This window comes from Lontra canadensis, unplaced genomic scaffold, assembly GCF_010015895.1.
Source record: "Lontra canadensis isolate GAN:19392208 unplaced genomic scaffold, GSC_riverotter_1.0 scaffold84, whole genome shotgun sequence".
NCBI lineage: Eukaryota > Metazoa > Chordata > Mammalia > Carnivora > Mustelidae > Lontra > Lontra canadensis.
Window position 1 is genome coordinate 2,259,648 of NW_022631078.1, and position 26,401 is coordinate 2,286,048.

Below are 26,401 nucleotides of genomic sequence, written 5' to 3' on the forward strand. Positions count from 1 at the left end.
ATAAACAAGTGGAATTATATCCAACTGAGAAGTTTCTGCACATGAAAGGAACCATCAACATAATGAAAAGGCAACTATGGACGGGGAGAAAACACTTGCAGACCGTATATCCAATAAGGAGTTAATATCCAAGCTATATAAGGAACTCGTATAGCTCAATAGCAAACAAACAACCTGATTGCAAAGCCGGCAAAGGACCTGAAGAGACAGTTTCCCGGAGAAGCCGTGCGGATGGCCAACAGCTCTGCAGAAAGGAGCTCAACATCACTACTCATCAGAGAAACGCAAATAAAACCCACAGTGAAATACCACGTCCACCTGCCAGAGAGGCTATTATCAAAAATACAAGAAGCCACAAGTGTCGGCAAGGATGGAGAAAAAGGAACCCTTATGCACCGTTGGTGGGCGTGCGGCCTGGTGCAGACCTGTGGAAGACAGTATGAAGGGTCCTCAAAAGCTTACAACTACAACAGCCCTATCATTCAGTAATCTGTCCTCTGCGTTTATACCCTAAGGAAATAAAAATCAGTTCCTCAAAGAGGTTCACTTCCTTGCACCATCTTCAAAAGAGCCAAAATAGGAAAACAACCTAAGTGTCCCTCCATGGATGTTCAGAAAGCACAAAGACACAAACGCAGGAGTGGGGAGATAGATACAAAGTTGCAATCATGCAAGCTGACTACTTCTAGGGAAGTAGCTACAGCAGAAGGACTCTGGCTACTGTGTCGAATCCTGGAAATGTGCCCAAAGAGCAGATTTCGCATGTTCTTATCATGAAAAGTGGTAAGTCTGTGGATAGAGGATATATTAATTAGCTGGGCTCTAGTAATTATTTCCCTGTGCATATATATCATTATGTACATCTGAAATATATGCAATTACTATTAACAAAGAAAATTTAAAAAATATTGCATTCTCATTTTTTAAAGTATGATACCTAAAAGTCAATTTAAAGTCCACTACAAGAATTACCGGTTTCTTCCTTACCATTATTCTTGACCCCATGTCCTTCTTATTGGATTCCTGGTTTTCATTTCCTTTCCTTTTATTTAGGTGTATATTCAAGTTACTTTTCAAAAAGAGCCCATAGAAGGTAAATTTAATTTTCTGAGTTTTCTCATGCACAAAAATCACTTTATTTTGGTCTTCTGCTTGAGTAATCGTTTTCCTGGGATAGAATTATAGAACCAAAATACTTTCTGATCTTTAAAGACATTTTCTCACAGGGTGTGGTGTTGCTGGTAGAAACTTGCCACCAAGAAGATTTGTGTTCCATTCCAGGAGTCCGCCTTTGTTGTTGGGATGCTACTAACAATTTTTGGAGAGTTTCCTAATTTTTGGAGTTCTGGCATTTATCCAGAATGTATCCAAGGGCTTGCATTTTTTTCTTAGTCTATTTTGTCCCACGGTTGAGTCTTTCAAATCTAAAAGCCCATAGCTTTTCTCAGATGGGAACAAATTCTTCTTTTAATCTGTGAACATTTCCTCTCCCTTTAAACTCTGCTTTCCCCTTTCCAGTCTTTTCTTGTAAAAAAAACATAACCCAATCATCGATGTATAATCTCATACTTGGGTATAGCCATTCTACTATTTGGCCATCTTTTAAGGGTTTTTTTTTTTTTAATTGAATCAAATGTCCAAGAACTCTATTAATTCTTATTGATGATTTTTCTTCTTATTCTTATTTCCTAGGGTATAATCTGGGAATTGTCCCTGAATAGAATCCCGGTGTTGCCAGCTTCCTAAAGAGGTAGCTGGAGGGCCCCTGCATGAGCAGAGTTCTCTGGCCTCTGCAGGGCCGTCCTCTGCTTCCCTCTGCAGCCTCACAGAATTACAGGACCTCAGGTCACCGATCTTCCCCAAAGCAAGCCTGATGAAAACTAGCATCAGCGGATGCTGAACGTGCCAGACACCTGGGCTCAGATGCTCAAAGGATTCCCATCTCGTCGGAACCTGGGGCCGAGCTAGCATTCAGACTGGAAAGCAGATCCAAAGCAGGCCCCACCGCGGTGCTGCACAGGCATGCCAGCCCCTGGCTTTGTTCAGAAAGGAGTTTCAGACAGTCTTTCCTGCGCCCATCTACCCAGATTGCCCTAGAGGTAGCTCCCACGCTCCCTGCTCTGCCCGGCGCTTGGGCTCGGGGCTCTGGCCGGGAGGGGGATGCTCTGATCTCTTCAGGAGCTTTCTCCGGCTCATTTTCATGGATGGTTTGCCCTGGTGTCTCCATCCATCTGGTGCTGCCCGCTGTCCGCAGAAATCCAGCCGCACTCCTGCTGCCACGGCACGTCTTCCTGGTTCTCATGGCTCTTGTGCCCTCATTCTCATCTGCTCTGTCCTATTCCGTCATGTTGATGGCATTTCTCATGGAAAGGGAAGTGATTACGCTGCTTGGTTGGCCACTTGGCTCCAGTAAAGTCATCTTTCTGATTGTGCCATCACCTCATGAAAGAGCTCTGCCAGTGGCTTGTTGATGCTGGTGTCTGTCTTAAATGCTCTGATCCGGCACCAGGGACCCGGGGGACCCCCAGTCTCCTCCCCTGCAATGGTCTCCCAGGCTGCACACCAACCCCCATGTTGTCCTCCTGACCTGCCTAGCCCACACTGACTTCCCCTGTGCCCGAGACAAGCTGGAGAGCCGCTGCCACATCCCCCAGACTATGCTGCTACTGTCGCCTGGGGTCTTTCTGCTTTCTCCAAACTTCCCACCACGGAAAGGGCAGGGATCACACATCCAGCACCTCCGTCCCACAATCGCTAGTGTGGGAGGTGTATGCAGTAGGTGCTTACTTTGTGGGATGCCAGCTCCCTCCTCGACGAGACTTGCCTCCTCCAGCACATGTGTCTCCAGCCTGTGTACACCTGTCACCATTTTCTTGCTTCTGTCATAACAGCTTTTGCATTTTACTATAATCATCTCTTCACGGATTTTATCTCACCCCAGCCCTGGGGGTTAGCCTTGAGAATTGCACCGTGACCGTCTCTAAAGGGAATGCAGAGTGTGGTGTGTAGTAATTGTTCAAGAACCCTGCTGCAAGGACAAACATGACCCCTCCTGGCTCTGCTCTCCTGCCCCTCCGGTTCCAGCAAGTTCCAGATTCCAGGGACCCGGTTCCAGGTCCATGAGAACTGGCCGGATGCCCATGTCTCTGAACCGAGGGCTGCCTGGGGGCCCCTTGCACGAGGCCTCTGCCCCCGCATGCTGTCCGCGTGTCTCCCCCTTGAAGGGCTGCAGGTCCGTGGCCTGGACCGGACCTCCCCGTGATGGCTGTTCTTCGGCCGTGCAATCAGCTGCCATCTGCCAGCGGGCATGCCATTTGAGCAGAGATGGTAATATGTTGCTCTGCCTCTCTTGGCCCCTGGAAAATGCCAGAGAAAGGAAAGGTAGCCCATGACGGCCTCAGTGTAGTGGAGCATGGTCCCAAAGGCAACCACACAGGTGTCTCTCCTCTGAAGGTGGTGGGCAGGGAGCCTGGGTCCGAGTTCGGCTACGCCGAGGCCCAGACCTCCCGGCTGCAGGTGTGTGAGGGCAAGGTTGGTGGGTGCTGGGAGGCCCATGGCCTCTGATAGGGCAGAAGTATTGGCCAACCACTGACCCACCCATCCCTGAGGCACCCCCTGAGCTCTTGCAGCGGGACCATAAGGGGAGTGCCATTTGCCCACGCCTCCACGGGCCTCCACGGGCCGCACAGACAGAATCCTCACGAAGCCCACTCTGTTGGCCTGGCATCGGAGGCTCAGAGAACCCGTGCCCTGGCCAGAGGTGGGGCTGGATGGAATCCAGGGCCATGTGACTGCACAGTCCTCGTGTCTCCAACCACCACCACCTCCCAGTTCCCAGATATCTAGCCTCTCCGCAGGCCACAGGATGCATGGAGTTTTCAAGTTCCTTTTTGAATTTTTAAAAACACTATAAAAGTTTAATACTCAAAAGTATTAAAAAAAGCCATAAAAATACTGTCTGTCTCAGGAACGGGGATGTGTTTCCCCTGCTGGGATTGGAAGAATTATTCTCTTGTGTGAGAAAACATGTGTATCTAGTTAGATCCCTGAAACCCACTAATAAAGCAAATTAAAGATTGAAAACCCAGACTATCTCCCACGGTTCACAGACTCGTGTCTGAGTCATTCCGTGCTCCCTTGCTGCTGTGCATCAGGGATTTGGGAAGCAGGGCTGGAAAAAACCCTCTGAGCTGGGCTCCCAGTGGGCATCCCTCCAGGGGACACTCATCTTCCAGAAAATTATCGCTATATTGTGGGCTCTCCTAGACAGAGGGGACGGGAGAAGGAGGGAACATGACCTTTCCAGCACTGCTCTGGGCCACCCACATGTTGGCCTGACGTTCTGGAACCCCAGCCCTAAGGCCGATGGCTGGGGTGGTCTGGACGGGAAGCGTCATAGGATTAACGGTGCCCCACAAACTCTATATTGAGATCCTTATCCCCAGCACCTCAGAATGTGACCATAGTTAGCTGGAGATGGGGTCTTTTGAGAGGTCATTGAGCAGGCCCTGATCTAAGCTGACTGGGGTCCTTACAAGCAGAGGAGACCAGGACAGAGACACACACAGAGGGACAACCACGTGAGGACACGGGGAGAGGACGGCCACCTGCACGCGCGGGAGAGGGGTGCAGAAGGAACCAGCCCCACCCACACCGCCAAAAGTCCAATGGCTGCTTCCCAGTGCGGGAGAGTCCAGACCAACGGGATATCTAAGGAACATCGAGGGGACATGCGAGAGAGGCACAGTAGGACTGTGGAACTGGCCACTCGCCCTGAGAATGAAGTGGGGTTACACCAGAGTGTCCATCATGGCCTCGGGAGGAGTTGGGGGTGCCCCTGGACATCATGGGGCCCCAATGGCCTCCAAACTGCTTGGGGTGCCTTCACTACAAAGACGCTGGCTTCACCAGAGGACGGGCCTCCCCGATGCAGGGCTGACCATCTCCTCCTGTGAGACGGTCATCAATCCTGTGTCACTGCCGAAGGCTGCTCCTGCGGGATGGTCATCAGTCCTGTGTCACTGCCGAAGGCTGCTCCTGTTTACTGTGGCACGGCTGGACAGGTCGGCCCCAGTGGGACTCCTTGCATTTCCCTGCTACATACTGGGGGGCTCACCCCAGCAGGTGGATTCCCCAGGCTGCAGGGACAGCACTGCCAAGGGTCCAGAGAGCAGAACCCCGGCTACATTCACTCACTGCCCAGCGGAGTCTCACCAGGAGCCGGGAAGCCAAGACGGTTTCCGCACAACATGGGGCAGATTTCCCCCGACCACTGCCCTGCTTTTTCTGCTGGCTTACGGGGTTCCTGGGGACCTGGTATCCTGTGCTCGGCCTTGGAGACTGGGGAGGTGGCACAGGGTGCCCCCATCCTTCCGTGGTGCTACTGGAGCTCAGTGGGGCAGCCATCCTTCCTTCAGCTTCGGGGGTCACGCAGAACTGGGGTTCAGTCCCCCTCCACCACACGTAGGATGTCTGAGCTAGGACCCATTGGTCAGCATGGCAACACTGGCACAGTGACAAACACCCAACACTCCCTGTGAAGGCGGCCAGCTGGCCATCCTAGCAGAGCCTCCTGCCCCAGACCTCAGAGAGTGACGAGACCCCAGGTCAGCGTGGGAACCCGGAGACTGACCTGTCTCTTCAAGCCTTGAGTGTCCCCGTCTGGAACTAGGGAAGATGGTGGCCCTGTGGGGTCCCAGAGGGTCCACCCCACAGCACCAGGTCTCTGAGCCTCAGACCCTCACTTCAAATAGCCTGAGGTCGGCCACAGCTTCAGGCTGCCACAGCCCACCCGCATCCCCTTGCCCCGGGGTCCAGGTCCATTCTGAGGCAAACATACCGGGTCTGTCCCACCCCTGGGAGCTGCTGGTCCTGCTGCTCCTCCCCTGATGCTGACGATGGGGACGGTCTGCTCAAGGGGGCACTGCGGTCTCCAGGGCAGGCCCTGAACAGGGAGGGCTCCCCGAGGCTGCTGAGACCCTCTTGGTACACGGTCACACTGGGCAGGGGTGGGGAGCGGCCTGGGCTGGGGGGCTTCCCGGGCAGCTCAGCTCAGAGGGGACTCCCTGCCCAGGGCACTTCTGCCCGTGCTGTGCCCATGCCTGTGTCCCCACTGGGCCACAGGCACTTCAGAGGAGGGAGCTGTGGCTCATTGCCCTCTGCCCCCAGCACATGGCCACAGGGATCCGCTTGAGTGTTTACTGAGCTTGACTGGAGGAAACTGGGAGCCACTGAGTCCCAGCGGCAATCACCCAGAACGCTACAGAGGGGGGCACTGGAGGAGGAGTGCCCGTCGTCCTGGTGGACCCACCACTACAATGCCCCTCCCTGGCGAGCCACGGTGAGCTTCTCTGGGATCCTCGCCTGCATCCGTGACCCGCCTCCCACGCGCCCCAGCGACCCAGCACCATCTCCCCACCCCGCAGACGGCTGCCCCGGAGTTCCTCTGCTTTGAACAACACACACCAGTGGTCACATCTCAGCTTCCCCGCTCCATGACCCTGCGTTTCCTGGGTCCGTCCTGGAGCACAGAACGGCCACCGGGATAACCTGCGGTGTGGTTCGCGGTGCCATCACCGGCATGGCTCTTCTCCTCCTGTCAGGCCCGGGCCGGATGTCGCCTCTGCGACGGCATCTGCCATGACCCCAGCCCGTGTTGGACGCAGATGTCACTCACGTGTTCATCTGCATGCATCCTTCCTGCACCTGTCTGCTCACGCGGGTGGTCACCCATTCAGCAGCGGCCTGGGTCCCGTGCTGTGCGACAGGCACTGCCCTGCCCTTCGCAGCACGTGCCCCGTCCTCTGATCGATGGAGAAATCATGGGGACAAGACGAGCCCCATTGTCTCCTGCACCCAGAGCCCAGCCTGGCCCGGAGGCAGAGACCAGACCCTTCACCATTACGTGTCCAGGTAAAGGAGCATTTTCCCTCACGGTGCTCTCCTTGTAGGTGCTACTGCCTCTGGGCCACGTTGGGGAGCAGGGAGGCCGCTCCCGGAGCGGTGGCTCCAGCTCCGACCCCAGACAGGGAGCCACCGCTCGGGGCTGATGCGGCCACCAAGCCACAATGACCGGCTCAGTCTCTGCCAGGGAAGTGGCCGGCGGAGCACCAGCGCCCACGCCCACGGCTCTCGGGAGCACGGGCTGCCGCGGCCCCTGGACTCAGCGCTTCCGGGGAAACCAGGGCTGTGGTGTCCGCATTCGGAGCTGCCCTGACGGCCCGGTTTCATGACCCCATCAGAGCAGGTGCGGCTCCCCCGAGGCGACCAGGCCCACGTCCACTTCGGGGGACAGGGAGACCCACAGGGCTGCATCTCCCCTCCTGTGACCCTGCGCGTGCTCTCTCGGAGCCCCGAGGCCCCCTCGGGCTAGCATGGGCGGCTGGCCACGTCTCTCGTCTGTCACTCCTCACGGTGTCGGCGGTGTCCCGGGCAGGAGCTCCGTAGACGCTGCTCGGAACCACGCACCGCGCACCCGCCACGCCGTAGCTTGAGTTAACCACAGCGATCACGGAGCCTGAGCTCAGGAACTGCCCGCCGCACCGTGCCGAGGCCTTGTGTGCCTGCCCCCTCAGGCTGGCGTCAGCACGGAGCAGGGAGGGCCGCTGGCTGGCGGGAAAGCTGGAAAATCGGTGGGTCCAGACACCCCCTCCCTGCACGGCCCAGTCCCGGGATGCCCACCGTGGCCCTGGTTCTAGCCTCAGGCCCACTGATCGTTATGGGGAAGGGGTGGTTCTTGGCCCAGTCAGGGCCCTGCTCAGCCCCACCCAGGACAATTTGGAGCCGGGAATTCACCCAGCTGGAGAAGAGAAAGGAGAGCCCTCCTAGAAAAAGTCTGCGGTGGGTGGTCTGCAGGGCAGGGCTAGCAGCACTGGGAGTCCCTAGTAGGGGGTACACACCTGCCTCTCCTTTGCTGTCTCTCCGTGTGTGACCGCGAGGGGCCCCTGGCGGCTGCAGCCCATCCCAGGTGATGAGATCATCACTGAGACTGTGGCACCTGGCGACTGTGCACCTCAGGGTGCAGGCTCCGTCCTGGAGACGGGGGACACAGCCTGGGCCTGAAGAGCTTGCACTGTCCTGAGACGTCCCCCATGGGACCCAGACACCACCCGCCACCCTCTCCCACTCTGACCGTTTGATGCCGTGAGCACCCTCTGAAACTCAGAAGTGGCGGGCGCCGTGCAGCCTTCCTCCCACAGCCGTTCCTTCCTGGCGGAAGACGCACTGACCTTTCTGCCGCGGGGAGCTGGCCGTCCTCCGAAGCCATCATGGCTCGGCTTACTCAGAAAATGATTTCCCGGAGGATCAGATAAAGCATGTCTGCTCAGTCCCGACTGGGCTGTAGCACAGAGATATCCCCGAGCCTTGCTCAAAGTCAGCAAATCCCACAGATGGCAAGGTGATCAGACGGCGAGCCCTGGCAGTAAGCTCCTTGTCGTTCTGAGTCTGCAGGGGCTCTCTGCGTCTCCGTAGGAGGACAGCATCTTCTCTCTCCTCCCCACACACTGCTCATCCCAGTCCAGCTCCTTCCCCGGGAAGGAAAACTGGGTACACATTCCCCTCGCAAAATCCCCAGGGCAGAACCCTCTGCTCACCGCCCTTGTGCCTTGGGCAGAGGGAGTGGGGTCACTGTTCTCTCCCGAGGGTGGTGACCCCGCTCCCTCTGCCCCTTTCCCTCCGTGATTGAGTTGAACGCGCCTTCCATCCCTCTGGCCATCCTTGCCAACAGTAGTGGGAGAATGTTTTTACTTGCTTCTTTTAGTCTTATTTTTTGGAGGAAAATAAAAATCTTGCAAGGCAGAAGCGGTGACTGGGACCAGATCCCAGAAAGCTGGGTGTCCTAAGGGCACGATGGCAGCAGCACCATGGCCATGGGGAGCCATGCAAAGGTTTAAACAAAGGGGAGACCGTCCGCTGTGGGTTTCCAACGATCGCTTGGTTGCAGTGTGGACAAGGCTGGGCTTGGCAGAGACCGTTAAGGATCCGCTACGGCGTGCCAGCCTCCCTCCAGCTCAAGCAACGGGCGCACACTTGCTGAGCTGGTGTACCGCATCCACTTCGATTTTCCTTCCGTCACTGTATTTGAGCTTTGCATGAGATCCTCAATGCTATGCAGGGCAGGGGAAAGTATTCTACCTTTTTAAGATGAAAAAAGAAAAACGCTGAAATTTTTAAGTACCCTTGGTATCCCAAAGAATGTAAAAATCAAGCTTATATGCTTCTTTCTCGTTCAGTTCTCTTGAATCCTCCAAAAACCCCACTAGGCAGGCAGGTGACCTGTGTGTGATGGATGAGAGATGGAGGCTCAGAGAAGCTACACGGCATTCCTGGTCCAGAGCAGGACTCGTCTCTCTATGGAGCCTGGACACGTGTCCACCAAACTGCAAGGCATTCTGACCCCCCACTGCCCTGCAGTGGCCGGAAGAGAAGAAAAGAGACAAGAATTGATTTTGAAGGATTTCCCTCATGAAGCATCCTAAAAGCGCCTCCGCCATCCCCCTTCTCGAGCTGCTGACACTGCCCCTTGCCCTGTGCTGATGCCCCCAGCCCGACAAGTCCACCTCTCAGGTGTCCTGAGGCTTTCGGGGTCACTGGGATGAACAAGGGAGTCGTCTATGGACTCGAGGGAAGCACGACGGCCACAGGACCCCAGGCAGGGGCGGCCCAGGCGCTGCTGAGCCAATCCTGGCTCAGTCAGATTTCTTCTCACCCGTGCCTTCCCAACGGACTCCGCCTTTCTCAGGATGCTGTCCGTCACACTGACGGGAAGCAGAGAAGGTAACCATCACCACTGCTGGGCACCGTGCACCTACGTCCTGTTCTATGCGCTCTCTCAGGGCCAGCTTCAAGGCAGGATTTCCTGGGAGCCTCCACGCTGCCCCAGCTCTCAAGACAATGATGGATGAGCCCCAGGTCTTGTCCTCTGGGGCCTTGGGAGCCGAATCAGACAAGGTTAACAGACCCTGTCATGCCTCCCCACTGGACTGCATGGACCCCGTGCATCACGTGTGTAGGAAGAAAGCTCCAGACATCCGATCGCCTGGTGATGGTGACGCTGACATGAGGGGCAAGAAGACCTACAAACATGCCGTCCAAGACGCTGTCACGAGGAGCACACAGGGGTCCATCGGTGGTTGGGCAGGGACCTCCCTGGCAAACAAATGAATAAGAAAACACTGACTTACCAAAGCACTCGGGACGTCTGTAGGATGGCAAAGTGGAGGAGCTGATGTTCATTAACTCTCGCCGTGACTGTAATGTTCTGCGTACGATGGAAACAACATGGATATGGATGCCGTCCAGTCCTCAGGGTTCACGGGTTCTTGAGAAATTCCTCACGTGCCCTTGTCTTCCCAGGGCTCCCATCACCCTGTGTGGGGAGGCGTCTCTGCTGTCCCCACGTCCTCGAGCTTAAGACTCTGTCCATCCAAGGACACACAGAGGCAGACCCACTGTGACCATTTATCTGTCCTGCGGCCCATTCTTCCCTCCTGATAGCCGACCCTCCTCTTCCAGAACCCACAGCACGGCAGCACCATGATGATGAACCTGGCCCTGCCCATTCCTCCAGATTTAAATGCTGCTGACATCCCCACTCTAATTTACCCATTTTTGTTTCTTTAATGGATCTTGCTTTTGGTACCATGTCCTAAGTAGACTTCATCTGATGGGTGGTCTCCTGTTTTCTTTTCAAAGATTTTAGTGATTCACATTTTGCTTTGACATCAGTGATACGTTCTTAAATGTGCTATTTAAGTCAAGGACCACACCTGTGGCATGTGAATGACCAACTGTTCCAATGCCATTTGTGGAAAAGATGGTTCCTGTGCCACTGACTTATTTTTGCATCATTACAGAAAGTCCAATAGTCATATCTGTGTGGATCTACAGCTGGACTATATAACGTCAGTTTGTTTATATGTCTGTCTGTTTGCCAATACCATACAGTCGTGCTTACTGTACCTTTAGCGTAAGTCTTAAAACGGGATAAAGCTTTATTTTATTCTAATTTGTTTTTGCCTATTCTAATTCCTTTGACATTCCATACAAATTCTGAAAGTACCTTGTCTATAGCTACAAAAAATCCTATTGTGATTTTAATTGGAATTATTTTAAATCCATGGGTCAGTTCAAGAATTGACCTCTTCACCACATTGGTGCCATGAGTATAGCTTGGACTGTCATGCGTTTAGGTCTTCATTGAAAGCTCTCAACCCTATCTTAAACCTTCCAGCATTTGAATTCTGTACACATCTTATAAGACTCGTACTTACATATTTCATTTTCCTGAGCTATGTCAAATGATGTATTTTTAAAATCTTTTTATTTTCAAATTATTTATTACTAAGATGGAGAAATCTATTAATCTGTGTGTGTGTGTGTGTGTGTGTGCGTGTGTGTGTGTGTGTGTTAACTTTTTATCCTGCAAGCTTGATAAATTCACTTCTTGGCTCTAGATGGCTCTTTGTGTATTATTTGAAATTATCTATATAGACAATCATGTTGTCTATGAAAAAGATAGTTTTGTCTTTTCTGTTCTATCTGCATGTTTTATTTCTTTTTCTTACTTTATTACAAAGGCTAGAATTTCATTGTTATGTCAAATAGGGTTCATTGGGAAGCTAAAGTTAAGGACAAAGCTAAGGACTTCCTAGCTTTGTCCTTAACTTTAGGAGGAAATCTTTGACCATTCTGATGTTAGCTGTAACTTTTTGTAAATGCCCTTCGTCAGGTTGAGGAATTTTACTTATAAAAGTTTCTTTTGAACAGTTTGCTTTTCACTGTGAACGGATTCTGAGTTTTGTCAAATACCTGTTCTTCACCAATCAACACAACCTTGTGGTATTACTTTTTAAACAGTTCATACAGTAGATTATGTTGAGAGATTTTTTAAAATATTAACCCAGATTCTATTTCCTGAAATAAACCCCAGTTGACTGTGGTGTTTTAATCTTTTTCTGTATTGCCAGAGTCAATTTGCAATTAGTTTGTGGAGAATATTTGCTTACATACTCATGAACAAGTATTGGTCTGTTTCTGTCTGATTTAGGGATCAGGATGACACTCACTTCATAAAATGAGGGGAAAAGTATTTCTGTGCCCTGAAGAGATTGTGTAGAATCAGTGCTATTTCTTCTTTAAATGTTTGGTAGAATTTACCCAAAGAAATAATCCAAGCTTGAATATTCATTTATCAGAAATTTTTAACTACAAGTCTAATTTCTTTAACAGTGATAGGACTATTTAGGGCATCAATTTCATCTTGGTGAGTTTTGGTAGTTTGTGTATTTTAAGGACTTTGTCTATTTCATACAATTTGTTGAATATATATGTGTAGAGCTGGCTGTAGTATTCCCTTCTTACCCTTTTCGTATCTGCATGGTCTGGTTTTTAAAAACAAACACACTTTCATTCTGAATTGGTAATTTTAACGTCTCTCTTATTCTTTCGTCAGCATTGCTAAAGGCTTATTAATTTTATTCATCTGTACAAAGAACCAGATTTTTATTTTCTCTGTTGTCTTTGTTTCCAGTTTGGTTAATTTCTGCTCTTGTCTTTATAATTCGTTTCTTTTGTTTGGAGTGGGATTTTCTTTGCTCTTCATTTTTAGTTCCTAAGGTGAAATTTAGGTTGTTCACTTGAGACCTTCATTCTTTTCTAACATATACATTTCATGCTTGGATTTCCTTTTCAGTACTGCTTAAACTACTTCCCCTAAGTGGGGATGATGTGGATATGTGGTATTTTCACTGTTATTCCATTAAAACAATTTTCTAATTTCCCTGGAGACTTCCTCTTTGACCTAATGATTAGGTCAAAATTTCTAAGTGTTTGGAAATTTTCTTGGTAGCCTTCTATTATTAATTACCAGTTTAATTCCATTATGATCAGAAAACACATTTGATATTATTACAGTGGTCTTTCTTGATGAGTGATCCATGTGGATTTGGAAGTGTGTATATCATTTCTTGAGTACCTTATTAAGTACCAGTTAGACACAGTGGCTTCTAGTGTAACTCACTTCTCTGTCCTCACTGAGTTTCTATCTGCTGGTTCCATATCTCACTGACAGAAGAGAGCTGAAGTCTCCAGGTATCATGTGGATTTATTTATTTCCCTTTTCAGCTTTCATATATTTTCAGCTTCATATATTTTGGAACTCTTTAGTTACATGCGTGCACATCTAGGACTGCTGTATTTTCTTGGTGAATTAACTTTCAACGAGTATGCAATGTCCTACTTTATCCTTGGTAGGTTTGTTTGCTCTGAGGTCTATTTTGTCTGATATTAATACAGCAAATCCTCTTTTAGCATTCACACAGACAATTTTTTCTAAACTTTTAATCTACTTGGATCATTCATATTTGAAATTAGTTTATTTTAGGCTGCATATAGGTAATTCTTGTTGTTTTATGCACGCCCTGTCTTTCAATAGTGTACACAGACCATTTCTGCTTACTATCATAATTCGTGTATTTCGATGTAGTTCTACCATTTTATTATTGGCTTCCTGCTTGTTCCCTCCACTTCATTTCTGTTTCTTCTTTCATGACTTTTCTTGGGGAGGGGAGTTATTTAAATATTTTTTAGTATTATCTATTATTTTTTTTACTATTTTTTTAAAATATAGATGAATTTTTCAAACTGGTTATTCTAAGGATCACTAGGTACGCCCTTCACTTCTCATGGTTTTCCTAGAAACGTTTATGTGATCATCGCCTTATACATTATACTACACACATTACAAAGCTCACCAGGCCATGATACAATTTTTTATTTTCCACTAACATGTATTTCTAAGAATTCAGAACATAAAATAGCCAATAACCTACCCATATACTTGCCACTTCTTGTGTTTTCCTCATTCCTAATGTTCTAATTTTCCTTCTGCTATCCTTCCCCTTCTATCTAAAGATATATTTTGGGAAGGAATTATCTTAGGGTAGTTCTGTGGGCAACACATCTTCCTAATTTTCCTCCAGCTGAGAACATCGTCATGTTGTCTTTATTCCTGCAGGTATTTTCTCTGGATACACATTTCTGAGCTGACAATTCTCTTCTTCTGGCTCTTGAACAATGTGGTGCGACTTCTGTCTTGCCTTCGGGGTTTCAAGTTAGAAAAACAAACCTTTCACATGGCTTATCTCCTGTAGGTAATTTCTGCTGCTTTCAGAATTTTGTGTGTCTAGTCTTTATAGTTTGATTGTGGTATGTCTGGTCATGGATTTCTTTGAGTTTATTCTCCTTTGGGTTTGCAGAGCTTCTTGATTCTGTTGGTTTATGCATTTTTCTTTTTTTTTTTTTAAGATTTTATTTACTTATTTGGCAGATGGAGATCACAAGTAGGCAGAGAGGCAGGCAGAGAAAGAGGGGGAAGCAGGCCCCCACCGAGCAGAGAGCCTGAAGTGAGGCTCAATCCCAGGACCCTGAGATCATGGCTTTAACCCACTGAGCCACCCAGATACCCTGGTTTATGCATTTTTCTAAATTTAGAAAGTTTTCATCAATATTTTTTCAGCAGGATGCTATTTCTCCCCTCCTCGATTCTGATGACACAAATGTTAAGCTTTTGTTATTGTCCCAGAGGCAGCCTGAGGTACAATCCGTGTTTCGAGTCCTTTTCTCTTTTGTTCAGATAGTTTCTATTGATCTGTCTTGGAGTTCAGTGACTCTGCTCCCTGTTGCCCCATTCTGCTATTGAGACTTTGTGTTAGTCTTTTTTTTTTCTTAATTTTATCTGCTTTTTGTCAGGATTTAAATTTTCATTTTCTAATTTTTTATTGATTTCAAACATGTTTGTGATTGCTCACTGAGCTATTTTAATAAAAGCTGCTTTACAGTCTCTGCCAGGTGATCCTAATATCTATATGGTCTCAGTATTGGTCTGTTGATTGCCTCCTCCCAGGAGAATTGAGACTTTCCTGGTTCTTTGCATGCGAAGCCATTTTGGATTGCACCTTGGACAATCTGAATCTTTTGTTGTGAGGCTCTGGGTCTTGCTCACAGGCAGTGGAGAATGTCATGCTTTTGTTTATGCAGGCAGCTGAACTGCTTATATTCAGGGCTGGCTGTGGTGGGCAATCAGTTCACTTTCCTGAGCCTTAGCAATTTTGTTCGTGTCTGCCCCACACATGGTCACTTAATGGCTGATCTAGAGCCTGGTCTGTGGTCTTAATGCTCAGAATGTTTGGAATGCTCTGATGGGTGATATCCACGTGTGTACAGTTTGTATGCAGGGTGGTGCTGAGCCCAAGAATTCATAAACAAGACTATGGGGTCACTTTCCCAAGTTCCTCTGCCAGAAAACCGAGACATTAATTACCTGCTCTGCTACACAAGGTTGCAACCACTCTCTCGTTCACGGTCAAGCAGTGCAGGAATAGAGAAGGAAAAGGAGGATGTAGAGTTGGTCTCCCCATCTTGGGACACCAGGTCTGCAGTGCAGAGAGGATATCTGATCCACCCGTTCCAAAGCTGTGATCCCTGTGGATGCTTGTTTCTGGCTGCTGACCTTGCCTCCAAGTCGCCGGTTAAGAGACTGAGGCATGAGAGAACAGAGAATTTAAAAATAGGAAAAGAAAACTGGGGATTTCTGAATTTTCTCTGAGTTTGGTATTCTCTTTCCTGGTCCCTGAGGTATAACCAGAGTGTCTCCTGGAAACCTCTGTAGCAGCCCATCTCTGAGTCCCTGATGCATTAAAGAGTTGGAAGAGACCAGAGTGGGAGAAACACTAAGCTTTTTTCCACACATGGGATTTGGGAGGTCCTTCCCACAGCATCTGCTACCACTCACCTTCCATGGTCTTCATTTGGTTCCCTACACGTCTGGTGCAGCTTTCACAGTGCAGTCGGTGGGAACAGAAGGAGGAGTGTGCTTTGATCCAACAACCCAGATGCAGAGCTCAGTCTTCCTGGTTTTGTACTCACGCAATTTTTCTTTCGCTTCTCCTCAGTCCTCACGGTTTGTCGTGTCTGTTCCAGCCAGAGCTCAGCCCCGGCACCTGCTGGCATCAGGTAACATGTCTTGATGAAATTTTCTACATTTTTTCCTTTGTAGCATTAAAAAAATATACCCATGTCGTTTTATTGATTTTGATTTGGAAACATTTCTGAACACTTTTAATAGAATTCTTGTTCAGTGTGTCCCAGACCCAAGTGTCTGGTAATAAGCTGTGAAGAAATAAAAAATGGGTTTACTTTTCTTTTAAGAAAATCAATAAATCACAAGAGAGGAATTTAATTTTTAAAAAAATCCGAAGAAATGGGAGTCTCTGCCTGAACAGAGAACGGTATCTGTGAGACAATCCAAATGGGGCCCACAGAGGCGGTAGCCTGAGCTCAGAAGACACGTTCTGGAAGACTGATGACCTGTGGCCTCAAGCCTTCGTGGTAAGACCTCACCTGGAGTCCCACACCTTCCCAGCTTAGCCAGGCCACACCTTCTCCCTAGTAGCCTCCAACCATCTGCAGCATGCCCTGTGTTTGTCTCCACATTTCTCAGGGGTCAGCAGCCAGCCATAAATTCCTTAAAGACACACTCACCCGCTCAGGCTCAGTGCCCCTGCCCACTGCAGGACACCTGCCTAGACCAGGTGGACACAAGTAGATCCTTCACCGGCGAGATCTTGCAGACTGAGTGTGATTGAAGTTCCCACTATACCCCAGCCCGTGCTGCATCCACAGCGGGCCGGGCCGGATGCAGGTAATCTACAGACATCCGGGTGTCCTCCCTCTGTCCCTGCTTCAGGTTCCGACCCCACATCATGGAGGCTAGGCTGCCGCAGGACAGGACAAGCAGGGGTTTACAGGCTAGAGGGGGCAAGGACGAACTCACAGTGGCTGCTATGTGGACAGAAAGGTGGAGGGAACTGGGCGTAAAAAGGGCAAGGTGGAGGCAAACCTGCCGTGGTGAGGAGCGTGCCGGGGAAAAGGCTCCTGATGGCCCTGGAGAAAAGCCAGTGTACGTGGTGTGTGCTGCACACACACACACACAGGGAAGGGTGTGTACACACGGGCAGGCAGCTAAGTGGGCAGGTGTGCAGAGTAAGAGGGTAACACGTGCTCTGCGGGAAACATCGGTCTGGGAGTGGGTTGGGGAAAATGCATCATGCGTCACAGGGTGGCCACCAAAGCCACGGTTAGATGGCACCTCACACCCCCCACCACTTACACACACACCGAGAAATAGCACGTGTTGGCAAAGACGTATGTTGTTGGTGGGGAGAAGCGAGGGGGCAGCCACTCCAGGAATTCCTGGAAATGCTCAACACTGAGTTACCGTGTGACCCAGAAATTTCGCTGCTATATATATCCACACACCCCCGAGAAGTGAAAACATATGCTCCCATAAAGACTTACACACAAACACTGATAGCAGCGTTACTCATAATAGCCAAAGAGCGGGAGCCACCCAAATGCCCAACACCCGGGCAGCCGACAGAGAAAACGCGGTCTCTCCAAACGGGCCGCATTCAGCCGTAGAAGGGAGTGACGCAGGGACCCCGGCTACAGTGTGGGTGAGCCTGGGAACCGTGAGCTTGTGAAATGACAGACACGGGGGCCACATCATGAACGACCCCACACGTGTGAAATGTCGAGGGACACACGTCCTCGGAGATGGAGAAGGCGGGTGGGTGTCAAGAGCTGGCCGAGTGTGGGTGGGGAGTGACTGCCGACGAGCACGAGGTCACTTCCTGGGCTGATGGAAACGTTCTGGAAGTGGCTAGTGCTGATGGGTGTAAAACCTCGCGAGTGTGCGGGAGAACACTGAATTTCACACTTCAAAACGGTGGCTTCTGTGAGACGTGAACCCTATATCCGTGTTTTCAAAGCCAAAAAAGGCAGGAGGTGAGGGAATCCTCACGGAGAAAGAGGGCGGGCGTCCGAGGGAGGTCTCTCCCCGGGCAGAGGAACCGCGAGCCCAAAGGCCCGGGGGCAGGCGCGCCGCCGGAGGTTGGCAGAAGTGCAGGGGCGGAGGAGGCGTGCGGGGGGCCGTGAGGAGACACCGAGCGAGAGCCGGGCGGGCCTCCCAGACAGGAGCTGGCTCTGAGCATCGTTCAGAGGGTCAGAGAGGAGCCGCGGGTCTGAGGGGAGGCGCCGACTCCTGCGAGTGGAACCCGGGAGCCGGAGGAAGTGTCTCAGGGATACGGAGCTGGGGATGGAGTCAGCCAAGCGGACGACAGAGCCCCATGGGGTCTGGAGCCCAGTCAGGGAAACAAGAGTGAAGAACCAGGTTGGTCCTGGAGGGCTGACGGCCGGAGGGGTGGTGAGGGCATCGGTGTTTGGGGCGAAGCAAGGGGTGAGGGTTCCCGATAAGTGACTCAGGTTTGCAGTGCGCGCTCCGTCCTAACGGTGGAGGTGCGGACAAGGAGGAGGGAGGGACACCCGAGCAGGGCGCGTGGGGACCAGGACCTCCGTCTCTGCTTCCTCTGATGGCCACTGAGAAGTCGGACCGTTGTGTTCACATTCGTGGGAAGGGCGTTCCCGAAGCGCGCGATGGGGCGCGCATCGCAGACGGGCACACCTGCGCGTGACCTGTGCCGCACGGCTCTTCACATCCGTTTAAGAAAGACACGGCCTGGGTCCTTAATGAAAGCGCAGCCTGGTGGGTGAGAATGGGACGCCGGGAGACAGACAGTGGAAGAGAAGGTCCGTCTGCATGAATGAAGTCGGTCGGCGAAACACCATGATGGGGCAGAGTCACTGAAACCCGGTCCCGGTCTCCACCCTGCTCTTTCCCAGTCACCTTCGAGCATGACCGAGCAGACCCTCAGACCCTCTCCTTAAGCCGTGGCATCTCCTTGAATCCTGTTGGTCTTCTTGACTCGGAGGTGCTGGCTGGTCGGGGGCACTTGCTCTGTGTGTCCTGGGATCTGGAAGACAGGTCTAGGCTAGCCTGCGGGACGGGAGGCCCTGCAGGACAGAGTCTGCAGACGCCAACCACACCCACCCTAAACCTGGCAGCCTCCGGCCACCCACAGCCAAGCACACGTGAGTGTAGCCGAAATCCTGCAAGACCAGCCACACCAAGGAGCCTCTCGGCTGAGCCACGGACTTGCGAGAAACAACAAACAGCTGTTTGTTAAGCATTTGGGGTGGTTCGTTGTACAACAGCTAAATGACGTAAGATGACAGGAAGTAGGCAGAGGGAAATCACAGATGCCAGATGAACCGGACTCAGTCAGAGCTCCCCGGACACCCACTCCGTCCTGTCCGCCGTGACGACCGCACTTCATGTCCTCTAGATGTTTGCTGAATGACTGAAGGAGACACCCAATCAAGATACAAAGTCCTATTCTGTCGCCTCAAAAAGACTTCTAAAAGAAGGTCATTGATCAATTAAGTCCCTGGCCCCTGAGGGACCCAGCAGTACTAGCATGTTGGTTACAGTAGGAGTCCCGTCCGCCCCGGGTCAGGGAGCTGTGCTCTACATCCCGAGTTGGGGATCAGCCCTCAGGCAGTCAGGCTACAGGGGGCAGGTGAGCCAGCGAGCCACGTACCCGATCAGAGAGAACTAGCTGTGTTTCTTTCATTCACTCAACAAACCAATTTTGTGACTGATCTGTGTGCTGCACAAAGTATCGAAAGGAATCGTCCCTGCTCTCAAATGACCCACAGTGAGAAGACAGACACGTTAATAGAGGAAAAAAGACTCTGAGAGTGAGCACAGTGGCTGGGGAGGCACCTGGGACTGCCTTGTGAAATCAGAGTGGGCTTCCTATAGGAGTCCTCCAAGCCAAGTCCCAAAGGACAAATGAGGAAGGAGCCCGATGCAGCAGGGAGGGAGCTTTGGCAGGCTAGACGACGCTCTTCCAGACGACCTGCTATAGACCAGGCATGGGGCTAGACTACAGCCACAGCTGCCATTGCTAATCCACATGGTAGAAGAGCCTGGAAGGGGATCACTGTCATCCCCAGCAGTGAGAAAAGAAAACTAGGGCTCAGAGATGGGGCCGCCCAGGAAGGAAGGAAGGCAGAGAAAGCACTCCCCGAGTGGAGCCCAGGTCTGGAATTCGGGCTTGGAGAGGGGGGTGGGAAGGGGCCCACGGACGACGTGGAGGCAAGCAGGGCCGGGGGGGAGGGGGGGCTGGTCACGGGGAGAAGGCGGGGGGCACAAACTCCCCCCCCCCCCCCCCGTGGAAGTGGGGCCGTGATTTGCGTTGCGCTTGGACAGATGCATCCGGGAGGACGGAGGAGGAGCCCACGGAGCACGGGTGCAAGGGTGCCGGAGTCAGGGCTGAGCCGACGGCGCCACTCACTTGGTGCTGAGCCCAGTGTGCTGTGGAGATGGCTCTGGCCCACCTGCCCTTGGCAGTCCCCAGCCGGTGCTGGCGCAGAGAGTGCCCGCAGGAGGAGGCCCGGGACCTGGACCAGCAGGGTGGACCATGGCTTCCTGCAGAGGCTTGCCAGTCCCAGTCTAGATCCTGCTGTGAGGAACGTGGGATTCAGCACCCTGACCTGCCAGTGGTTCTCTTGCTGGAAGGTGAATCATCCCATAGCCCCGGCGCAGCCCAGGACTGCATGGGGCCGGGCACAGTCACCTGCTGGCTAACAAGCGCACCCAGCCGAACTCGGCGGGAGTCGGCCCCCGGCGCTCCTTGCCGCCGACCTTGCAGCTGCCCGGGCACAAGCTTGTGTGGGAGCCATGACACAGCATAGAGAGTGACAGGAACCTCCTCGGGGAGTGTGTGCGAGCCCCCGGGCCATGCAGCCAGAGCGCCGAGTTCACACCCGAGGACGTGCGTTCTCCCTGCTCCTGGCAGTCGCCTCTCATTTGGCTGGAAATCCATCACCAGGAGCTGCTCCAGTTCAGCCTGACAGGCGCGGCCGGAGACAGTCCCCTGCCTTACCTAAGAGCCGCGGCTGGTCAGCACGGCTATTTTCAGACACGTCTCATGGCGACTGACGGCGTGCGGTACGGAAGCTCACTGGCAGCAAGAGGCTGATTTGAAGATGGGGGTTTAGAGACTCACATCTCCACAGATGGACGGCTATGCAAAGCTCTGGTACCAAGACCATCTTTTCTCTGTTTTCCCTCCATCTGCCTAAAGGTGACATCCCACTTGCCTTTATCCACAATCTCGGAGCTCCTGGCTGCCCTCCAAAACCTCCCTCCCAGCAAGAACTTTGCCATGGGGTGAGGGGTGACATCTGGTATGGAAAACCGTGGCAGGGATTTTCAAAGATGGCAGTGCACAGAGACACCCTTCCAGCCATCCCTGGAGACGGAGACCCACCATGACCAATGGGATGCGCAGAAGAACTTCTCCAGCTCAGCTTTGGGGCTGGACATGTTCCACCTTCTCTGAGGTCAGCTGGGAAGCTCTGGCCTGACTTTCATGCTCACACTCATACTGCTCTTGTGCTGATTTCATCTTGCCTTTAGCTATCAGCTCTACTCTGGAGATCCGCTGTCATGCCTCCAGCCCAGACCTTCTCCCCAACCCTGTGGCTCTACTACGGTGGGTCCACCGAGCTGTGATCTCCACGGAGATGACTTATGGGCATTGCAGACTCACTCCAGCCCACACAGGGCTCTCGACCCATTTCCCTCAAACAACTTCATTACAGCAATGAGAGGCAGGTCCATCCTCCCCGGGCAGTGGTTCACACTGAAACCCCAGAATCATCCGTAACTGCTTTCTTTCACACCCCAAGACCCGCCCATGGACAAGTACCATCAACGCCCTCTTCATGATGGAACAGACTCCCAGAATTTCTTCCACCTGTAACTCATCCTGGAGTGGCTCTGTCCAACTGCCACAGCGGCTACCTCGACCACTCATCCTCCTGGATGCTCTGACCTGGTTTCCTATAGTCCCTTCTGGGCAGACCAGCAGTTTTCTAACAAGTAGAGATCCAATCGTGTCACCCTCTGCACAAAACCCTACATTGGCCCCTACAGCAGAGAAGGGGCTCCTTCAGAAACCCACAGAGAAACTTTCAGGTCCTTCACCCTGTGCCTGAGCTGGGAAATCCAGTCCCCGAGCTCCTCCTTCGGTTTCCCATGTTTCCTAGCAGCATTAGGAGCAACCGACCAAAGTCATTATATCCGTTAGTTTTCCAAAAATATTTGAAAGCATATATGGCGGCCCCCAGCTCCTCGCCTCTTGTACATGGTGGATTAGGAGCGCCCAGCATAGCCATCCGTCATTTCTCTATTGCTCGTCCACACTATGGACTGTCAGAACCCTCTTTACTCCTGGAAATGGGGTCATCCCACATCTTTAAATCTAATCAGATTGCAGAGCCAATTCCAGAAGCCCCAGAACTAAATTCTCTTCCTGTAGAGTGATTCTTGGTAACAAACCCTGTGGGAGTCTGAGTCTCTCTTGAGAGAACCCGAAGCAGAACCATGGAAGAGAGACGGCAGAAATCTGGAAGAAGATCTGTGTGAGGACTTGGCTCGGGCTGTCCTGGAGGCTGAGAAGTGCCATGATCTGCACCCGGAGACTCGGGAGGGCGACTTGACAGCCCGGGGCAGCAACACCAGAGGCAGAAGATGGATATCTTAGTTCAAGCCATCAGGGAAAGAGGGAAAATCCTCCTTTCCTTCCCTTTTTGTTCTTCTCAGGCCCCTGATGGACTGGATAAGACGCACCCACAGTGGGGAGGGGCGTCGGATTTATTCAGCCCCCAATTCTCATGCTGATCTCTTCCGGAAACATACAGACACGTTCAGAAGAAACCCTTAACCATGTATCTGGCATCCCAAATCCAGTCACACTGACACATAAAATAAGCCGCCCTTCCAACCCACTCAAAACCGAGTGATGAGCGCTGAAGGAAAGGCCGTCGGTTCAGCTGGCCTGGCCCGGCCTCCCTTGCTGGCTGTGTGTCCTACGTCTCTCCCCTTGGTAGTAGCTATCCATGGCTGGGGAAGCAAGTACCCCACACATCGTGGCTCAAGACAGCACACACTGTTTCATGGTTTCCAAGGATCAGGAGTCTAGTGTGACCTAAGGGGGTGTTCTCCTGAGCATCTCAAACTGCCACAGTCAGTGTATTGGCTGGGTCTGGGTCTCATCAGAATCAAATATTGAGCAGTCTCTTCCCAGCTCCCTTGGGTGGTTGGAGGACTTATTTCCATACACCACAGGACCAAGGGCCATGGCCCCTTGCAGACTGGAAGCCGGACACCACCCTCAGAGGCTAGAGGCCACCCGCAGCTCCTACCACACAGGCGTCCCCGGCACGGCCCTGAAGATCATCACACCGCTGAAGGGAGTGTCCGGAGAGAGAAAATTGGAGTCCTGTGTAATGTGGTGGAATCGAGGGAGGGACAGCCCATCACCCTCGCCCTGACCCATCCCTGGGGACCCGTGCAGATCCCACCCACGCTTGAGGGAAGGGGTCGGTACAAGGGCATGATCGCCAGGAGGCAGGACCTGGGCCACCCTCCAGTCTGTCTGGCTCCCCTACTCACTTCCCTTCATTTCATGGAACCCCACGTGCCTTGGGCCATGTGTCATCCGTCTTAGATGGAAGCGTGAATGGGCCAGGGCCCTCATCATGTGGTGGGGGGCCGTATCACGTGCTCGAACCCCATGGGAGAAAGCCTCTGACCCGAACTAAGCAAAGAGAAGCAGTGCCGGCTGCATCGTGTTCTCCAAAGTGGCCAACCACAGCATGAACGGTGCCAGACAGGGGCCCAGAGAGCCCGCAGACACATCCCCAGGTTCATCCCCAGGTTCATTGTCCAGAACGTGCTGCTTAGTTCCAGTCAGAGGTAGCGCAAGTGTGTCCTTGCCGTTGGCTCTCGTTTACACTCCGTTGAAAGAGGAGCGGGGATGACAACAAATGAGATTTCCAGAATGGTCCCTGCCATGCTTAAACCACCAAAGACTCAACCTTCGTTTCACAAGCTTTTGTTTTCCAATCTCTGTTTGTCTACGATAACACATCTTCGTGTCTTCCGTCCAGGGAGTAGCTTCTCACTATTCAGCTGAATCGCATTTCTGAAAGATGTAATTTGCGCTGGGCAGTCAGTTGTGTATGTGGGATTTAATACACGATAACTCGGACTCCTTGATAAAAGATGTCTAATCCACTGGGAATTTATGTGAAATTGTGCTGCAACCAAAAGGCCAAAGGGACGAGACCAGACTCCAGGTAGTAGCCAGTTCGTAACCATGCTGCTGGCCATGCCTGGGGTCCCCGTGTGGGCTTCGGGTCGTGTCTCTGCACCCCGTGCACACACTTCTGCAAATCACTGCCCTGTGTCAACCCTCATCGTTCCATCTAGGATGTATGGGTCAAACCATACGTACTTCACAGACATTTTTTCCACAATTTGTGAATTGTAATTTGACTGATTTTTCTCTTGATCTGCAGGACTTTAAGCGTCTCATAGAGTCAAACCGATCTGAGTTGTTCTGTGACTTCTTTGATGACTTTGCTCCTGTGAGGTTCTTGCCTGTTCCGATGGCAGTTGACCTTTTGCACCCACAGTTTACTTGCAGTTTTGTTTACTTTAAGCGCATTGCCTGTTTAATGTACATGCCAGCGTGGGGCACAGTGTAAGTGAGGACCATCGCTTCCAACTATCCAATCTCATCAATGCCAATTTTTGTTTAATCTGCCTGCATTACGCAGCTTTTGTTGTAATAATGTTGCTTAACAAACAGGCCCTCAAAGTCTCAGTGGCTGAGGCAGCATTTATTTCCTCCTAAGAGCTCAGATCCTGGGAGCTCTGCTCCAGGCAGAAGCGAGGGTCATGTAGGCTCTCGGTAGATTGTCTCATTTTGGTCCTAGGCTAGAGGATCACACACTCTCTGCACTGTGATATCCTCCTAGAGGAGGGGGGAGAACAAAAGTGGTTGTGGGAGCTTCTCTCTCCCTCTCTTTTTGAGAGAAAGAGGCATAAACGCATTTGGTGGGGGGGTGCAGAGTGAGAGAGAGAATCCCAGGCAGTCTCCATGTTCAGCCTGGAACCTGATGCAGGGCTCGACCTCACGACTGAGAGATCATGACCTGAGCTGAAATCTAGAGTCACGTCCTTAACCCAGTGAGCCACTTAAGTGCCCCTTGTAAAGCCTTTTAGAACTTGTTAGGAACTGTTGATATCATCAGCACCCATATTCCAGTGGCCAAAGGAAGGTAGATGGCCACGTCCAATATCAATGACACAGGAAAGTATATTTCTTCCTGGAAAGGAGGAGAGGGCAAGAGGTAGAAGAGGAGAGTGCTTATTTTATGAACAATAGTACGATCACTAAAGTCGCCCCTCCTAGTCATATGCGTTTCCTTTCCTCCCTGGGTGAGACACCCCAAAGGATCATCCACTCAGGGTGTGGTGCCTCCCCCACAGACTCATCTGAGGCTCTCTGTCTGTAACACAGACACTCCTTTCATCACAAACTTGCCTGAACGGCAACCACACTGGTGGTGTAGAGGTGACCTCTGAACGCAGCACAGTCGAGCATCCGGCAAGGTGAGTACAAACAAGAACTCTTTCTGCAAGTAAAATATGTGTAGTCCTAACAGGAAGACAAACCCCAACAGAACAGAATAGAAGTGCATGCACTTTTCTAGCACAAAAATAATTAGTGGATATTCGACAGGAGAAAAAAAAAATGTTAGATTTAAGGTTGAACTACTTCTCAAAATTCTCTAAAATTTGCAACTCAGTTCTGCTTTCTCTCTAAATAGATGGAACTGGAGGGTGTTATGCCAAGTGAAACAAGTCAATCAGAGAACACCGATTATCACAGTTTTGTTCATATGGCAATAAGGAATGACGCAGAGGATCATAGGGACAAGGAGGGAAGCTGAATGGGAAGAAATCAGAAAGAGAGACAAACGTGAGAGATTCTTGACTCCAGGAAACAAACTGAGGGTTGCAGAAAGGGAAGTGGGTGGGGGGATGGGGTACCTGGAGGATGGGGGTTAAGGAGGACGTGTGATGTGATGAGCACTGGGTGTTCTATGCAACTCATGAATCATTGAACATTGCATCAAAAATTAATGATGTATCTTACATTTGCTAATTGAATTTAAATTAAAAACATAAAAAGTAAAAGAAAATAAATCCAGAGTTGGTATACTATTATATCAGTTTACATTTCTTTGCTTAACTCTTTAGAAACAAAAGGAATTATCATAGATGCTTTGGGCAGTGTATAAAAATAGGGAATCTATTTTGAAGGTAAAACTACCAGACGTCAGAGTCAGATTCTGAACATCTAGCTTAATCTAAGGCTTTCAGGTGTTTCTTTTGACATACAGCAAAACCCTCATCCACTCATTTTATAACTCTTTCTGGAATTAATAGTTAACCCCCAAAAAAAGGAAATCAAAAATGGTTTTAGAATTGTCAACATTTTTTTAATTTATTACCAATATGCATTTGGGTCTAAATGTCCAATCAAAAAAAATATACATGAGTACATAAACATAAATA